At 42.5% G+C, this 17,079-nt stretch overlaps 1 protein-coding gene across 4 annotated transcripts in view; it reads left to right on the top strand.

Annotated features, from left to right (window-relative positions):
- The window catches only part of dock4b (dedicator of cytokinesis 4b), a 278,704-nt gene that overhangs the window by 62,641 nt on the left and 198,984 nt on the right, over nucleotides 1-17,079 (top strand). The window lies entirely within an intron of this gene.

Genomic DNA, 17,079 nt, shown 5'->3' with positions numbered 1-17,079 from the left:
TCTCAGGTTTAAAAAAAATACCCGATACATGACATACTGTACATTTTGGTTATTTTTAGAGGGACACACACACACACACAATCTCCTTGTGCTTGATGAAGAACTCCAAGTAGAACTGATTACAGATGTTTTGCAGTTGTTGGTTATAGTGTTCTAACTCAATACTGGTCCGATTTCAGTCGTTTTTGTTTCTAATAAATATTCGGACCCAAAGAGATAGAAAAATAGGGCCCAGGTTGAAAAAATCCTGAAATTTTCCTTTAATTAAAGACCAAGGCTAATAAATATGTCCTCTAAACTGCTTGGACTAGTGGTTTGCGTGTCCGCCTCTTGACTGGGAGATCACGAGTTCTACTTGCCGTTGGGTCATACCAAAGACCATCATAAAAGGCAGAGGTGGACAAAGTACCCAACTTCATTACTTAAGTGAAAGTACAGATCCCACTGTTCAAATGTTACTCCGATACAAGTGAAAGTTGTCCAGTCAAACTTTTACTTAAGTTAAAGTACTGAAGTACTTCCTTTTAAAAATACTTAAGTATTAAAAGTAAATGGGTGGCACGGTGGTGTAGTGGTTAGCGCTGTCGCCTCACAGCAAGAAGGTCCGGGTTCGAGCCCCGTGGCCGACGAGGGCCTTTCTGTGTGGAGTTTGCATGTTCTCCCCGTGTCCGCGTGGGTTTCCTCCGGGTGCTCCGGTTTCCCCCACAGTCCAAAGACATGCAGGTTAGGTTAACTGGTGACTCTAAATTGAGTGTGAATGGTTGTCTGTGTCTATGTGTCAGCCCTGTGATGACCTGGCGACTTGTCCAGGGTGTACCCCGCCTTTCGCCCGTAGTCAGCTGGGATAGGCTCCAGCTTGCCTGCGACTCTGTAGAACAGGATAAAGCGGCTAGAGATAATGAGATTAAAAGTAAATTTTCTGTCAACGCATTGTTGTATTATTGCCACAACGCTTACAAAACCTAATGCCGTTACCAAAGACAGAAATGTGAATTCACAAAATGAACGCATGCTGTGCCATCATGGTGGTTTAACGTTAAGCTAGCTAGTCAGTGAAGCTCCACCTGACATGCTAGCAAACTCTTTTCAAACTTGAAATCATATTGGGTAGCTAACGCTATTAGAAAAGAGAGATTTCTACATTGTTTATTTGGCAAGATTATGCTAAAACATATTTCTGAAAGGACTTCAGATAAGTTAGCGTTATTCATGTTAGTGTAACTCCATTTTTACATGCCAACTAACAGTGTCCAAGTTAAGTAGCTATGTGTTAACGTTAGCTGTGGACAAGGCTACGGCAACTTGGCGGGCAAATCCATAGAAAGTCATTTGACTAACCAGACTGCATGGCTATTGCAACGTCATCACCAGCTCTAAAAGCACAGACAACTTCATTGCAAACTTTGTCTTGGAATAAAATGTTTATATACTTCAATATGCTTCCGCAGGTTGGATGGCAAGTTTTTGTAGGCCGTGATGTGGTTCATTTTCTGCAAACAAAGCAAACATTTAAAACAAAATGAATTTTTAATCCTTTCTAAAAACTGAAACATGGGTTCTAGGTATGGCCGTGGGTGCGTGCATTCTCCAGAAGAACCGCCTCCTTCCATTCTGCCATCAACTGATTGTGTTCAAATAAAGCTGCTGAGAAATCACTGAACTCGATTTTATCCAGTCTATGGATGTGACGTGACCCTAGTGATTACTGATAGACTGTCTCAGTGTCAGCTACGAAACAATCAATCACGTTTTAGAAAAGAAAAGAAAAAACATCCACTTTCAAAGCTGCTTCATAGTAACGAGTAACGAGGACCTTGATAGAAATGTACTGGAGTGAAAAGTACTACATTTGTCTTTCAAATGTAGTGAAGTTAAAGTCATAAGTTACCCCCCAAAAAATAATACTCAAGTAAAGTACAAATACTCAAAAAGTGTACTTAAGTACAGTCTCATCTCATCTCATTATCTCTAGCCGCTTTATCCTTCTACAGGGTCGCAGGCAAGCTGGAGCCTATCCCAGCTGACTACGGGTGAAAGGCAGGGTACACCCTGGACAAGTCGCCAGGTCATCACAGGGCTGACACATAGACACAGACAACCATTCACACTCACATTCACACCTACGGTCAATTTAGAGTCACCAGTTAACCTAACCTGCATGTCTTTGGACTGTGGGGGAAACCGGAGCATCCGGAGGAAACCCATGCGGACACGGGGAGAACATGCAAACTCCACACAGAAAGGCACCGGCCGCAGGGCTCGAACCCAGACCTTCTTGCTGTGAGGCGACAGCGCTAACCACTACACCACCGTGCCGCCCTTTAAGTACAGTACTCAAGTAAATGTACTTTGTTACTGTCCACCTCTGTAAAAATGGTACAGTACCTACTACTGTGTGGCAAGGCACGCTGCAATACAGATGCGAGTGGGGAGTCAAACTCTTGTGGTTCCCAGAGGACTAGCCCCCCACTGTAACCCTAGCTGTGTAGGCAAGAGGCCAAGGGCTGTGGAAACGGAGATTGGCACCGCACCCATACGCTTTAAAGAGTTGGTTAGTACTGGGACCAGAGTCTGGCGTTAGAGGGACTTTGATAAACTGCATGTTGAAATTTGATTTGGCATGTAGCATCAAAAAGTCAGACCACACAAATGGCTTTTAATTTTAGTCATTAGTTAAAGTAACACAGGTCGATGTGCTGGTTCAGGAATCATTTAACCCACTCCCCTTTCTGAATTGTTTAAGCTGATACCCATCCCCATCGCTGGGATGCATCATCTTGTTTCAATACATTTTATTTCCTAACACAGGGCGTCCTAACCACGTGTTAATCTGTTTATAAACCGCTCGGCAGCCAGTTCGGAAAAGTCACGCGAGGTCATGTGCGGGTCAGAGGTCGCGATCGCGGAGCCACAGCAAACACAGCAGATCGCCCAGATCAACTTTTATACAGGTTAGAATTGAAATATTCCAAATCTAAATGCACCTGTGAGCCTGAAGGCTCTCAAACGCTCGCTTCTGTGTCAGAGGCCGTCGGTTCTGCGATGTATTTTGCGACCGCGCTCATTATAATATTATAATGAGGATAAACTTGAGCGGCACGGTGGTGTAGTGGTTAGCACTGTCGCCTCACAGCAAGAAGGTCCGGGTTCGAGCCCAGTGGCCGGCGAGGGCCTTTCTGTGTGGAGTTTGCATGTTCTCCCCGTGTCCGCTTGGGTTTCCTCCGGGTGCTCCGGTTTCCCCCACAGTCCAAAGACATGCAGGTTAGGTTAACTGGTGACTCTAAATTGACCGTAGGTGTGAATGTGAGTGTGAATGGTTGTCTGTGTCTATGTGTCAGCCCTGTGATGGCCTGGCGACTTGTCCAGGGTGTACCCCGCCTTTCGCCCGTAGTCAGCTGGGATAGGCTCCAGCTTGCCTGCGACCCTGTAGGACAGGATAAAGCGGCTAGAGAAGATGAGATGAGATGAGGATAAACTTCAGCTGTTTCCATACCCAAGTGTAAACATTAATGCGTGGTGTTTTTCCAGCTCGTTCTCCTTCACAGGCATGAGGGAGCAAGCAATACAGCGTGCGATTAAAGTACCGAGGAGTTATTCTGGCTCCACAGGGTACTGTTCATCTTTTTAATACATCGATCTGCGTCACGTTAATTTTCTTCCCAAGCATGTAATCTTAATTGTTCGTTATTGTCCTTCATCGATCAAATTTTTTTTTTTTTTACTTTCACATTTAAAAGGTTTTGAGGTTAACTTGCAACCTGCTTTGGGTCAGTCGGCATAAAGTGCCTTGTTGATGTCTGTTTGCTTTTTGCAGCCACTTTATATAAAGTTTGCAAGACCAAGCATTCTGAACAGACTTGTAGACGCCTATTTCATCTGCGTCACACAGCGTCCGTGAACTTCGACAGCACCGTTGGCAGGGCAGCCAGAGCGAATTTTGATGCTCCCTCCTGTTTTGAACTGAACGCACTGTAATACAGTTATGGCTTCAGGTTAATATCGGATCATTTTGGGTCATATTCAGAGTGGAGTGCTTCTACTGAGGCGTTAATACAAAACTCGCACATCTTCAGTCACATCACAGACTTATTTGTGCGTGTGGGGGAGGGTTTCTTGAAAGCAGGTGTGACTTAGCTTTGTACAGTTTGGAGCTTCTTGCGGTATCAGTTTAAGCACTACTGTGTGCACCACTGTTACTGTAACTTAATTTTTAACCCTCAAATTCATATTTCATCTTGGCAGAAAGAGAAATCAGTCAAACCAGTCAATCAGTCTGCTGTGCCAGGATGGATGCATTTTGTGTCCTTGGATTCATTTATTCAGGCTTAAAGGCAGGTGCTTGTTTTAAGGGAAGTGAGTGTAGTTCACACTCGAGTAATTTAATCATATGAAAGTAATTTAAAGTGTCTGCATAGTGCGACTTTGAAGATGTAGATCTTCACCAGAATATATCTGTTGAATTAAAGTTGAAGATGCTGAAAATGACTCTTAAGGCCAATTTATGCTGACAACCCAGTCCTCGCAGATAGCGTCGCAGACAGTGTCTGCGTAGCCCCCCCCACCTTCGCAGACGCTCTGCGCGCACCTCCCAAAAATTGTGACTACCGCAGAAGCCTCGCAGACAAGAGGGCTCTGATTGGTCCACTCTACATCCGCTGTACACGCACTTCCGCTTCCCTACTTTCCCGGGTTGGTTTGTTTTCACGACCGGCATTTTTAAAAACACGAGCAAAGATGGAGCAGCATGAAGAGCGGTTGATTGAGGAAGTACGGACATCTATACGACTTCAGTTCTAGTCATTATAAAAAAAAAAAAATTTCTAGTCATTATAAGTAACCGGAGGATAAACACTCCACTAACCACACCCACCAAGTACTCCTAGCGACTTCACGCCCCCTTGCGTTGTGCCGGTGAATAACATCGCGCACGCCTATTAATCCCCGCTCAACGATAAATTACAACTGTCTGCGAAAAGCTATCTGCGAAAGCCTTGTCGCAAGAGCATGCAGAGGCCTTTAGTAGACGTACTAAAGCACCAAAATACATATACATATGTACGTAATAAGTGGGGCGGTACGGTGGTGTAGTGGTTAGCACTGTCGCCTCACAGCAAGAAGGTTCTGGGTTCAAGCCCAGTGGCAGAAGGGGGCCTTTCTGTGTGGAGTTTGCATGTTCTCCCCGTGTCTGTGTGGGTTTCCAAAGACATGCAGGTTAGGCTAATTGGTGGCTCTAAATTGACCGTAGGTGTGAATGTGAGTGTGAATGGTTGTCTATGTGTCAGCCCTGCGATGACCTGGCGACTTGTCCAGGGCGTACCCCGCCTCTCACCCATAATCAGCTGGGATAGGATCCAGCTTGCCTGCGACCCTGCACAGAGTAAGTGGCTACAGATAATGGAAGGATGGATGTAATAAGTGGCTCAATATACTGTTACATCTTGTTGAGTGTGAGTATTAACTGTAGTTTCTATGCAACCAGAGTTCTGACTGAGTGAGCACACTGGAGTTTTGACTTAGCTGAAGGGCTGACCTGACTCGGAGATAAACGCACAAGGCAGTGTTGTGATGCTCATCCCTGATGAGGCCTGACCTTAGCATGAATCTGGCTGTGTCACGTGAGCGTGGCAGTCACGGAACGTCTTGATTTTCATTTGGGTGCCCATGTTAACAGGTTGGAGCTGCCACGCAGCCTGTAAGAGATGTGCATCTCGGGTGTGGCTTGAGCACTGCTGCAGTGACACATCCTGTAGAATTTCAGCATTGTGCCTGTTTTTCATGCTTGACATAAACAGTACTTAGTAAAATATGATGAAAAGATCTGTTTTTAATCATATTGACATCATACCAGCAGCATTACATAACTGACCCCTTTCACTACAGTTTCAATGTTTAGGCTATACATCACAGACATGAAAAATATAAATATTATTTTTATATGATTTTATTTTGGGCGGTGTAGTGGTTAGCACTATCCTTTCACAGCAAGAGGGTTCTGGGTTCAAGCCCAGTGGCCGGCGAGGGCCTTTCTGTGTAGAGTTTGCATGTTCTCCCCGTGTCTGCGTGGGTTTCCTCTGGGTGCTCCAGTTTCCCCAACAGTCCAAAGACATGCAGGTTAGGCTAATTGGTGGCTCTGAATTGACCGTAGGTGTGAATGCGAGTGTGAATGGTTGTCTTTATGTGTCAGCCCTGTGATGACCTGGCGACTTGTCCAGGGTGTACCCCGCCTCTCGCCCATAGTCAGCCGGGATAGGCTCCAGCTTGCCTGCGACCCTGTACAGGATAAGCGGCTACAGATGATGGATGAAATGAAATCACATTCCATTATCGATGGCTGTTATCAAAGGCAAACTTGATGTAGAAAGACAGGGCTGGCAGCAGCGCTGGCGGTGTGGACAAACACATGCAAGCGACGTAGCCGTCACGCACACACAGCGCAGCCGGTGTGACCCAGGCCTTAGCTGGAGGGTAGAATGAAGCACTGAAGCACTTGGTAATGCTTGTAGTAGACAGGCCTTGAGGGAGGAAGGGCAGTTGAAGGGAACTTTAATAGTTTTACCATGCAGAGTTTAATTTCACGTCTTTGACTTTGGCACCTGTTTGTGCCGGGGGCGTGGGGGTTTGTGTGCCTGTGAAAGTAATGAAGAAGCATAGAGAGAAAGACATGGACAGAACGAAACCTGAAACTGAAAGGTTTTTGCTCAGTCACATCTGTCCTGCTTTAAAGCTCATTGTAGTGAGAGAAGAATGAGACCCCTCTCTCTCTCTCTGTTTATTTTGTGCTGCTTCTGTGATTTAATATTCATCTGATACAGAGGTCTTGCTAGACTTTGTACTTTTCCTTGGGGAGCTGTAGCGTGATCCCTGTTGCGAGATTCCTGTTCAAGTGTCATCATGGTTGGATGCTTGCCAGCACACTTAGCAGCCAGACAACAGCTGGGATGTGGAATCGGAAGGAACTGAGCTCTGTCAAAAGATCACCTCCCAGCTGATGTATTTAGCATGCTGCTGCTCTAAATGGACGTGTCGAACCCTTTTTACAGTTAAGTCATATTGTATTCTGGTTTTAACTATAATTATAGTAATAATATCCCTTTCACATACCCATAAGCTAGTGGGATGTGTTACTTTATCCATATTTTCAGTGGGAAGGCGAACTAAAAATGACTACCGAGAGACTTTGTTAGTGCAGTCATTTTAGTAGCTTTCTAGTGAAACGTACATCATCAGACGTGAGTAATTGAAGTTTTCTAAATTAGTCGTGTTCTTTTAATCTAGATCTTTTAACTTACAGAAGTACTTTTTAAGTAATGCTTAAGTGAAATATAAGGTATCACATGAATAAGAAATAAAATAAGGTCCTTTTGTAACTTTCTAGTGAAATGTAAAGCGTCAGTCATGAATAATTTAGATTCTTTAAAGGAGAACTGAAGTCATTTTTAAACTTGCTTTATTTCTTAACGTGTTATTCAATTACGTTTTCGGTTTGAGTAACCTTATATCGTGACTCATATTGGCAACTAATTGCAATTAAATATTATACTTATCGGCCTATTTGGTTTTTATCCATGTTGAATGTAGTTCGTTTGGTCCACGGCAGGCGTCGCTTATCCGCGCGATCTTCACGAGACTTGTGCGAGACTTTGAAATGTCAAGTGTCAGCCAGGTGTCAGTGCCGCCATTTTGAAAACTGTTTTCCAAACGAAATATTGCACAAAAACGAGTTTAAATGACAATTACTGCCTACTTTTTTCAAACTTTCCTGATTGTTATCAAAACAAACACAACTTCCGGCTTGATTACATCAGCATTCGAAAGAGTAAATTCGAAAGAGTTTTGACAACGTTGGCAGATGTTGGTCACTTTGATTTCCGCTGTATGTTTTACTTCCGTCCTACGATGTCTCGCACAGGTCTCAACGAATCTCGTTTACGGCCATCGCTTTGACATATGGACTGATATATTACAGAGCATATTTCAAACACTCATAACGTGCTATAGCAGCGACAAAATAGCGATCAAAAATGCATTCCTGTATTTAATAAAATGAGATAAATAGAATTTTGATAATAAAAAATTTGCTTTCAGTTCCCCTTTAAATTAGAAGGCTTAGAGTCTTTAGTAACTTTCTAAAAAAATAGCAAATTGAGACATGAAGATTTGAAGTGAGGATAATATTTTAGTATGTTTTTAGTGACATTTAAGTCATCATCCATAAATAATGGTGAATAATATTTTTAAGTTTGTAGTTTTTTAAACTTTCTAAAACCTTTTCTCTGTGATTTGTACATCACACATGAATTAAGTATTTTTTTTTTTTAGGTTAGTAGTCTTTTCAGTAATGTTCTAGGGAAATTTTAGGCATCACATGTTTTTAGGGTTTCTTTTTTTTTGCTTTTTGAAAAATAGTGGAATGTAAGTCATTGGATGTGGCGGCACGGTGGTGTAGTGGTTAGCACTGTTGCCTCACAGCAAGAAGGTCCTGGGTTCGAGCCCCATGGCTGGCGAGGGCCTTTCTGTGCAGAGTTTGCATGTTCTCCCCGTGTCCGCATGGGTTTCCTCCGGGTGCTCCGGTTTCCCCCACAGTCCAAAGACATGCAGGTTAGGTTAACTGGTGACTCTAAATTGACCGTAGGCGTGAATGTGAGTGTGAATGGTTGTCTGTGTCTATGTGTTAGCCCTGTGATGACCTGGTGACTTGTCCAGGGTGTACCCCGCCTTTCGCCCGTAGTCAGCTGGGATAGGCTCCAGCTTGCCTGCGACCCCGTAGAACAGGATAAGTGGCTACAGATAATGGATGGATAAAATGTTCTGTAATAAACCAGAGAATAAACACAAAAATGTAGTGAAAAAACAGCTGGTGTTATGAACCTATTCAGTGGAAATATAACTTAATTATTTTGATCACATGTCCATATAAAGAAACATTTATTCCCCAGCCAGCAGCACTTCATCTCCATTGTGTTTATTGTGTTTATTGTGTGGATTTGAGAGACCAACAGCCATTATGTTTTATTGCTTGGTAGCTGAATGTGATGACGGATTTATGCTTTAATGATCCTCATGATCAAAATAGCGTGATAATGGAGCAGGTATGCCTGATTGTGCTGTCCACCACAAAAGCAGGATTCATGCTACAAAGCTGTAGCTGCAGTGTAATTTGCTTCAAATAAAGAAACTTGATTAAACACTCTTTTCTGTGTGGAGCAGAAAGAGAGATGAGTTATGCCTACATGCTGCTTGGGGTTTAGACAATACCAGCTGATCATCTCTCTATTTCTCTCTGTCTTATTTGCTCTCAATACTTTTTCTATCTGGTCTGTTTTTCTCTTGTTTTTACACAGATATTTGCCTATTTTCCTTGTTCCTCCATCTTATTTCTCACATCACTGTACTATGACACTATAGAACAGACTGAAGAGAAGTTTGATTTTTTTCCTTTATGTCTGCCCACATCACAGATACATTCACATTTACTAGTCCATCCATCCATCATCTGTAGCCGCTTATCCTGTTCTACAGGGTCGCAGGCAAGCTGGAGCCTATCCCAGCAGACTGTGGGCGAGAGGCGGGGTACACCCTGGACAAGTCACCAGGTCATCACAGGGCTGACACAGATACAGACAACCATTCACACTCGCAGTCAATTTAGAGCCACCAATTAACCTAATCTGCATGTCTTCAGACTGTGGTCCAAAAGCGGTTTCCGGTGGGGGAAACCGGAGCACCCGGAGGAAAACATGCAAACTCCACACAGAGAAAGGCCCTCGTCAGCCGCTGTGCTCGAACCCAGGACCTTTTTGCTGTGAGGCGACAGGGCTAACCACTACACCACCGTGCCTCCCTCGTTTGGCAGTCGTTTTTATTCAAATTGACACACACTTGAGATGAACCCTGTCAGTTTGACAATCCTGGGATCTGAATTTACAATAGTGTTTATAGAACGTTTTGCCTTGCATGTTCCTTCAGGTTGAGTGATGGACCGTTTGCTGATGGTGTAATAACAGGAACTGGCTTGTTTTGCAGGTATTCAGCATGTTGTTCATTAATAAACTTTAAGTAACCTAATCACTGGCACCACTTTGGGGTTGGGAACAGTATCACTGCTTCATGTTGGGTCGTATTAACAACACACGCTGTTGTATTTTATTCCTTATTATACTCCGCCACGAAGTGCACAGGGGGATATAGGAACGGAGTCCGTCCTTCCGTCCGTCCGTCTGTCCGCCCGTCCGTCCGTCTGTCTGTTTCAATCTGGACAAGTTTTCTCAGAAACTGCATAAGCTACACCAATGAAACTTTGCGTGCTCATATTACTGACATAAGCTGGGTAGCATTTTATGAAGGTGTCATAGCATTGACAACGCAAGTCAATATTAAAGCAGTGGGCTTATAAGGGCGTAAGTGTTAAGAGGTCTTCATAAGATGCTCGTGGTGGGGGATAGTAATGACCATGTCTTCTTGTTTATTTTCCCCACCGCAAACAGAGTTTGGGGGGGTATATAGGAATCACCCTGTCTATCTGTCCGTCCGTCCGTCCGTCTGTCCATGTGTTTTGTAAACACAACTCCTAAACGGTTTCATGGATTTTGATGAAACTTTACACAGTTGCAGGATACCACCTGAAGATGCGCATGAAGGAAAATAGTCCCAGTCCGATGTTTCAAAGGGGAGATAATTCAGCTTATTCCCTTACATACGGTGAAGGGGACACGTCGCCTTCACATTTCATAATTCTTCGTTTGGACCCCCCTACATTTAACATAAAATATTAGTTCACCCAGCGCCGTTTCTATTGCTTCGTGAAAGAATCCATTCCACTTGATCAATAAGAGAATACACAGACCACTGAAAATCCACTCCCGGGCGTTACCTACAACAACTCACCGCACGCAAGTAAAGCGAATCTCAGTGCAAGCAAAGAAATTTTGGTGCAAGGTGCAGGCTGCTCGAAAGTGGAGGAGGTGACGTCATCCCCAGTGCCACCTCACAATGTCTAGCTTTTGCTAAAACCTTATTCTTTTGTTATGTGCCTTCAAAATTAACCCTAGGCCACGTTAAATTAATGTTCAACTGAACAATGAAATAAGCTTAGCCTAATGGGGTATTCTTGGTTGATGATGAATTGTTTGCAGTATTTGCTCCCTCCCCAGACACAATGGACATAAGGAAATTCTTTACAAAGAAGTGGAAAGTCAGTCAAAATTTCCCCGCAGGACAGTTTTTTTTTTTGTCCCAATGGAAATGTTAGTGCAGTTAGCTGGCTAGTCAATGTTAGGAGATGTATCAGCTAGCTTAATGTTAGCTATCATTTACTTTAAACCCAGTAGGCCTGCCTTACTCTAATGCCAAGAATGAGGTCAAGTCTGCTCTGATGATATTTATTGATTCCCTGTTGTGATTTGAAGAACTTGTTTTGTCTGGCCTTTGCCAGTTTTCTGGAAAGTAAGATGGGAAATCAGTGTATGGGGAAGGAATAGTAGAAAGGAAAGCAATGGAGAGAGATGGATGTTATTCCAGGTGGATTGTGAAGGAAAGGGGGATAAAATTTATGAAGTGGTAGAAATTGTGGTGGCACCAATGTAAGAAGGAGTTCTATCTATAAATCTATTTGTTATACTAATCTGTAAATGCTACTGTAGTACCACCATTGCATGTAGTTTGACAAAACTGCACTTGTTCATTGTGTGAAGTTCTCTTTTATGCGTCGTTGCTTGACACAGTGTGATTTTGTGTTATGAAGACTGCATGATGCCATGCCATTTTTGTTATGAGTATCACTAAATCGGAAAAAAGTAAAATGCACCCACTAAAGTCTCTGTTGGTGGTGAACAAAATTGCACCTGTTCATTGCGTGAAGTTATTTTTTATGTGTCACCGTTGCTTGACACAGTGTGATTTTGTGTTATGAAGTTTGCATGATGCCATGTCATGCCAGTTCATTATGTGAAATTATGAATATTCTTATTTTTAAACATACAGTTGAGTGTCACTATTGCTTGGCACAGTGGCATGTTGTGTTACAGTGGTGCTTGAAAGTTTGTGAACTCTTTAGAATTTTCTATATTTCTGCATAAATATGACCTAAAACAACATCAGATTTTCACACAAGTCCTAAAAGTAGATAAAGAGAACCCAGTTAAACAAATGAGACAAAAATATTATACTTGGTCATGTATTTATTGAGGAAAATGATCCAATATTACATATCTGTGAGTGGCAAAAGTATGTGAACCTTTGCTTTCAGTATCTGGTGTGACCCCCTTGTGCAGCAATAACTGCAACTAAACGTTTGTGGTAACTGTTGATCAGTCCTGCACACCGGCTTGGAGGAATTTTAGCTCATTCCTCCGTACAGAACAGCTTCAACTCTGGGATGTTGGTGGGTTTCCTCACATGAACTGCTCGCTTCAGGTCCTTTCACAACATTTCGATTGGATTAAGGTCAGGACTTTGACTTGGCCATTCCAAAACATTAACTTTATTCTTCTTTAACCATTCTTTGGTAGAATGGTTTGTGTGCTTAGGGTCATTGTCTTGCTGCATGACCCACCTTCTCTTGAAATTCGGTTCATGGACAGATGTCCTGACATTTTCCTTTAGAATTTGCTGGTATAATTCAGAATTCATTGTTCCATCAATGATGGCAAGCCATCCTGGCCCAGATGCAGCAAAACAGGCCCAAGCCATGATACTCTGACCACCATGTTTCACAGATGGGATAAGGTTCTTATGCTGGAATGCAGCGTTTTCCTTTCTCCAAACATAACGCTTCTCATTTAAACCAAAAAGTTCTATTTTGGTCTCATCTGTCCACAGAACATTTTTCCAATAGCCTTCTGGCTTGTCCATGTGATCTTTAGCAAACTACAGACGAGCAGCAATGTTCTTTTTGGAGAGCAGTGGCTAGCTCCTTGCAACCCTACCATGCACTCCATTGTTGTTCAGTGTTCTCCTGATGGTGGACTCATGAACATTAACATTAGCCAATGTGAGAGAGGCCTTCAGTTGCTTAGAAGTTACCCTGGGGTCCTTTGTGACCTCACTGACTATTACACACCTTGCTCTTGGAGTGATCTTTGTTGACTGACCACTCCTGGGGAGGATAAAAATGGTCTTGAATTTCCTCCATTTGTACACAATCTGATTGACTGTGGACTGGTGGAGTCCAAACTCTTTAGAGATGGTTTTGTAACCTTTTCCAGCCTGATGAGCATCAACAAGGCTTTTTCTGAGGCCCTCAGAAATCTCCTTTGTTCATGCCATGATACACTTCCACAAACATGTGTTGTGAAGATCAGACTTTGATAGATCCCTGTTCTTTAAATAAAACAGGGTGCCCACTCACACCTGATTGTCATCCCATTGATTGAAAACACCTGACTCTAATTTCACCTTCAAATTAACTGCTAAATCCTAGAGGTTCGCATACTTTTGCCACTCACAGATATGTAATATTGGATCATTTTCCTCAATAAATAAATGACCAAGTATGCTATTTTTGTCTCATTTGTTTAACTGGGTTTTCTTTATCTACTTTTAGGACTTGTGTGAAAATCTGATGATGTTTTAGGTCATATTTATGCAGAAATATAGAAAATTCTAAAGGGTTCACAAACTTTCAAGCACCACTGTACATCTAAAACTAAATAAAAAAGGAAACACAAAATAAAAAGTAAAATGCACCCATAAAGTCATTGTTGGTGATAAATTGTGTCACATTCATCTCATTATCTTAGGCGTAGCAGTGGGTTTAAAAACAGGCTGATGAATATATGGACTAGTTGAATGAGGACTTACTGAGTCTCTAAAATAGTCATTGAATTACCGTAAGTGACTTTTGTAGGTAAAATTAGGTGTTTAACAACCTGTTAAAAATACACCAGAATGCAGGAAATGACATCTAATTAATTAAAAATTTTCTGGGGGAGGACCCCCCCACCAATGCCCCCCCCCCCATTAAAAATGCTTCTGACGCCCCTGCATATGGCAGTATACAGTGGCATGCAAAAGTTTGGGCACCCTTACTGAAAATGTCTGTTACTGTGAATAGTTAAGTGAGCAGAAGATGAACTGATCACCAAAAGGCATAAAGGTAAAGACGACACATTTCTTTTCAGCGTTTTCTGCAAGATTTGTGTATTATTTTTGTTTTGTACAGTTGGAGAGTGAAAAAAGAAAAGGAACACCATGCGAAAGTTTGGGCACCCCAATACATTTGAGTTCTCAGGTAACTTTTACCAAGGTTTCAGACCTTAATTAGCTTATTGAGCTGTGGCTTGTTCAAATTCTTCGTTAGGAAAGGTCAGATGATGCAGATTTCAAAGCTGTATAAATTCTCTGACTCCTCAAACTTGTCCCTAAAATCAACAGCCATGGGCTCCTCTAAGCAACTCCCTCGCATTCTGAATAATAAAATAATTGATGCTCACAAAGCAGGAGAAGGCTACAAGAACATAGCAAAGTGTTTTCAGGTAGCTGTTTCCTCAGATTGTAATGTTATTAAGAAATTGCAGTTAACAGAAAGAGTGGAGATCAAGGTGAGGTCTGGAAGATGAAGAAAACTTTCTGAAAGAACTGCTCATTGGATTGCTAGAAAGGCAAATAAAAAACCCTGTTTGACTGCAAAAGACCTTCAGAAAGATTTAGCAGACTCTGGAGTGGTGGTGCACTGTTCTACTATGCAGCGGCACCTGAACAAATATGACCTTCATGGGAGAGTCATCAGAAGAAAACCTTTCCTGCGTCCTAGCCACAAAATTCAGCGTCTGAAGTTTGCAAATGAGCATCTAAATAAGCTTGATGCATTTTGGAAACAAGTCCTGTGGACTGATGAAATCAAAATAGAACTTTTTGGCCACAACGTGCAAAGGTATGGTTGGAGAAAAAAGGGTGCCAAATTCCAGGAAAAGAACACCTCTCCAACTCTGAAGCATGGGTGTGGATCGATCATGCTTTGGGGTTGTGTTGCAGCCAGTGGCACAGGGCACATTTCATTGGTCGAGGAAAGCATGGATTCAAATAAATACCAGCAAACTCTGGAAGCAAGCATCACACCATCTGTAAAAAAAAGTTGAAGGTAAAAAGAGGATGGATCCTACAATAAGACGATGATCCAAAACACACCTCAAAATCTACAATGGAATACCTCAAGAGGCACAAGCTGAAGGTTTTGCCCTGGTCCTCACAGTCCCCTGACCTAAACATCATTGAAAATCTGTGGATAGATCTCAAAAGAGCAGTGCATGCAAGACAACCCAAGAAACTTGTGGAACTGGAAGCCTTTTGCAAGGATAAATGTGTGAAAATCCCTCAGGTAAGAACTGAAAGATTATTAGCTGGCTACAAAAAGTGTTTACAAGCTGTGATACTTGCCAAAGGGGGTGTTACTAGGTACTAACCATGCAGGGTGCCCCAACTTTTGCTTCGGGCCCTTTTCCGTTTTTGTCATTTTGAAAATGTAAAAGATGAAAATAAAAAATTGTTTTTGCTTAAAATATAAAGGGAATGAGTCATCTTTAACTTTATGCCTTTTGGAGATCATTTCATCTTCAACTTGCTTAACTGTTCACAGTAACAGCGATTTTGACCGGGGTGCCCAAACTTTTGCATACCACTGTATGATGACAGGCTCAGAAGCAGGGGGTATTCTATAGTGAGTTTACTCACAGTTCTAGTTAACCAAGTAGCAGAGGAGCACTGTTAATCCCTATATTTCATTTTATAAGAATATATTATGTGTATTTATCAGTTATTCCACAAAGTCGAGTCGTGTATGAGGCGATAGCTATAAGCCATGTATGACGAGATTGAGTGGAATAACTCTTTTATTCTATCCACTTTCACTCGATTTTGAGAAACAGAGCATTTTTATTTTTATTTTTTGCAATTTCGGTCCATAAAAACTTTATACAAAACGTCCGACAAAATAATTTCCGCTTATAGCAAACTGGAGAAATGACAGGAGCAATTTCTGAAAAATGCTATAATAATTCTTGAAAAATAAAAAAAGATATGTTCTTAACATCAAATACTTTTATTCCATATTTTGTTGCTTTTTTTTTATCTTTTGGGGTTTTGTTTTTGAGTAGAGTTTTACTTCGTCCTTGGTTGGTTCAGCAACACACTCCGCCATTTTGTTTTTCTCTACTCATGATATATGAGCTGACAGCCTAGTAGTAGAGTAGCCAATCAGAGCGCGCAGTTGCTCATATCCAGTGACTATGGATAGAATAATTGTAGTTGTTTGGCACAGTAGTGCAGTGGTTAGCACTGTTGCCTCACAGCAAGATGGTTCTGGGTTTGAGCTTTGCTGCCAAATGGGAGTTTGCATGTTCTCCTCATGCTTGTGTGGGTTTCCTCCGGGTGCTTTTGTTTCCTCCCACAGTCCAAAGACCAGTGGATTAGGTCAGCTGGCTTCTCTAAATTGCCTATAGGTGTGAATGTGAGTGTGAATGGTTGGTTGTCTCTGTGTTAGCGCTGTGATAGATTGGCAACATGCCCAGGGTGAACCTCGCCTCTTGCCTGAAGTCGGTTGGGATTGATTCAGCCCTCAAGATGATGGATGGATGAATGGATGGATGGATTTGTAGTGAATCAAGTCCCATGTGAACAAGTTCCTGCTGCTTGTTTCTGATTAGCTTTTACTTGTAATTAGGAGAACAGCTAACAGCAATTATTTAGAACCACTGCCCAGTGAGGGGAGGCATGGTGGTGTAGTGGTTAGCGCTGTCGCCTCACAGTGGGTTCGAGCCCACAGGCCTTTCTGTGCGGAGTTTGCATGTTCTCCCCATGTCTGCGTGGGTTTCCTCCGGGTGCTCCGGTTTCCCCCACAGTCTAAAGACATGCAGGTTAGGTTAACTGGTGACTCTAAATTGACCGTAGGTGTGAATGGTTGTCTGTGTCTATGTGTCAGCCCTGTGATGACCTGGCGACTTGTCCAGGGTGTACCCCGCCTTTCGCCCGTAGTCAGCTGGGATAGGCTCCAGCTTGCCTGCGACCCTGTAGAACAGGACAAAGCGGCTAGAGATAATGAGATGAGATGAGACTGCCCAGTGAGATTTGCTTGTAGATGGCGGAAAA

This window comes from Neoarius graeffei, chromosome 21, assembly GCF_027579695.1.
Source record: "Neoarius graeffei isolate fNeoGra1 chromosome 21, fNeoGra1.pri, whole genome shotgun sequence".
NCBI classification, from domain to species: domain Eukaryota; kingdom Metazoa; phylum Chordata; class Actinopteri; order Siluriformes; family Ariidae; genus Neoarius; species Neoarius graeffei.
The sequence above is the reverse complement of the archived record's forward strand: the minus strand, read 5'-3'. Positions and strand labels throughout refer to the sequence as shown.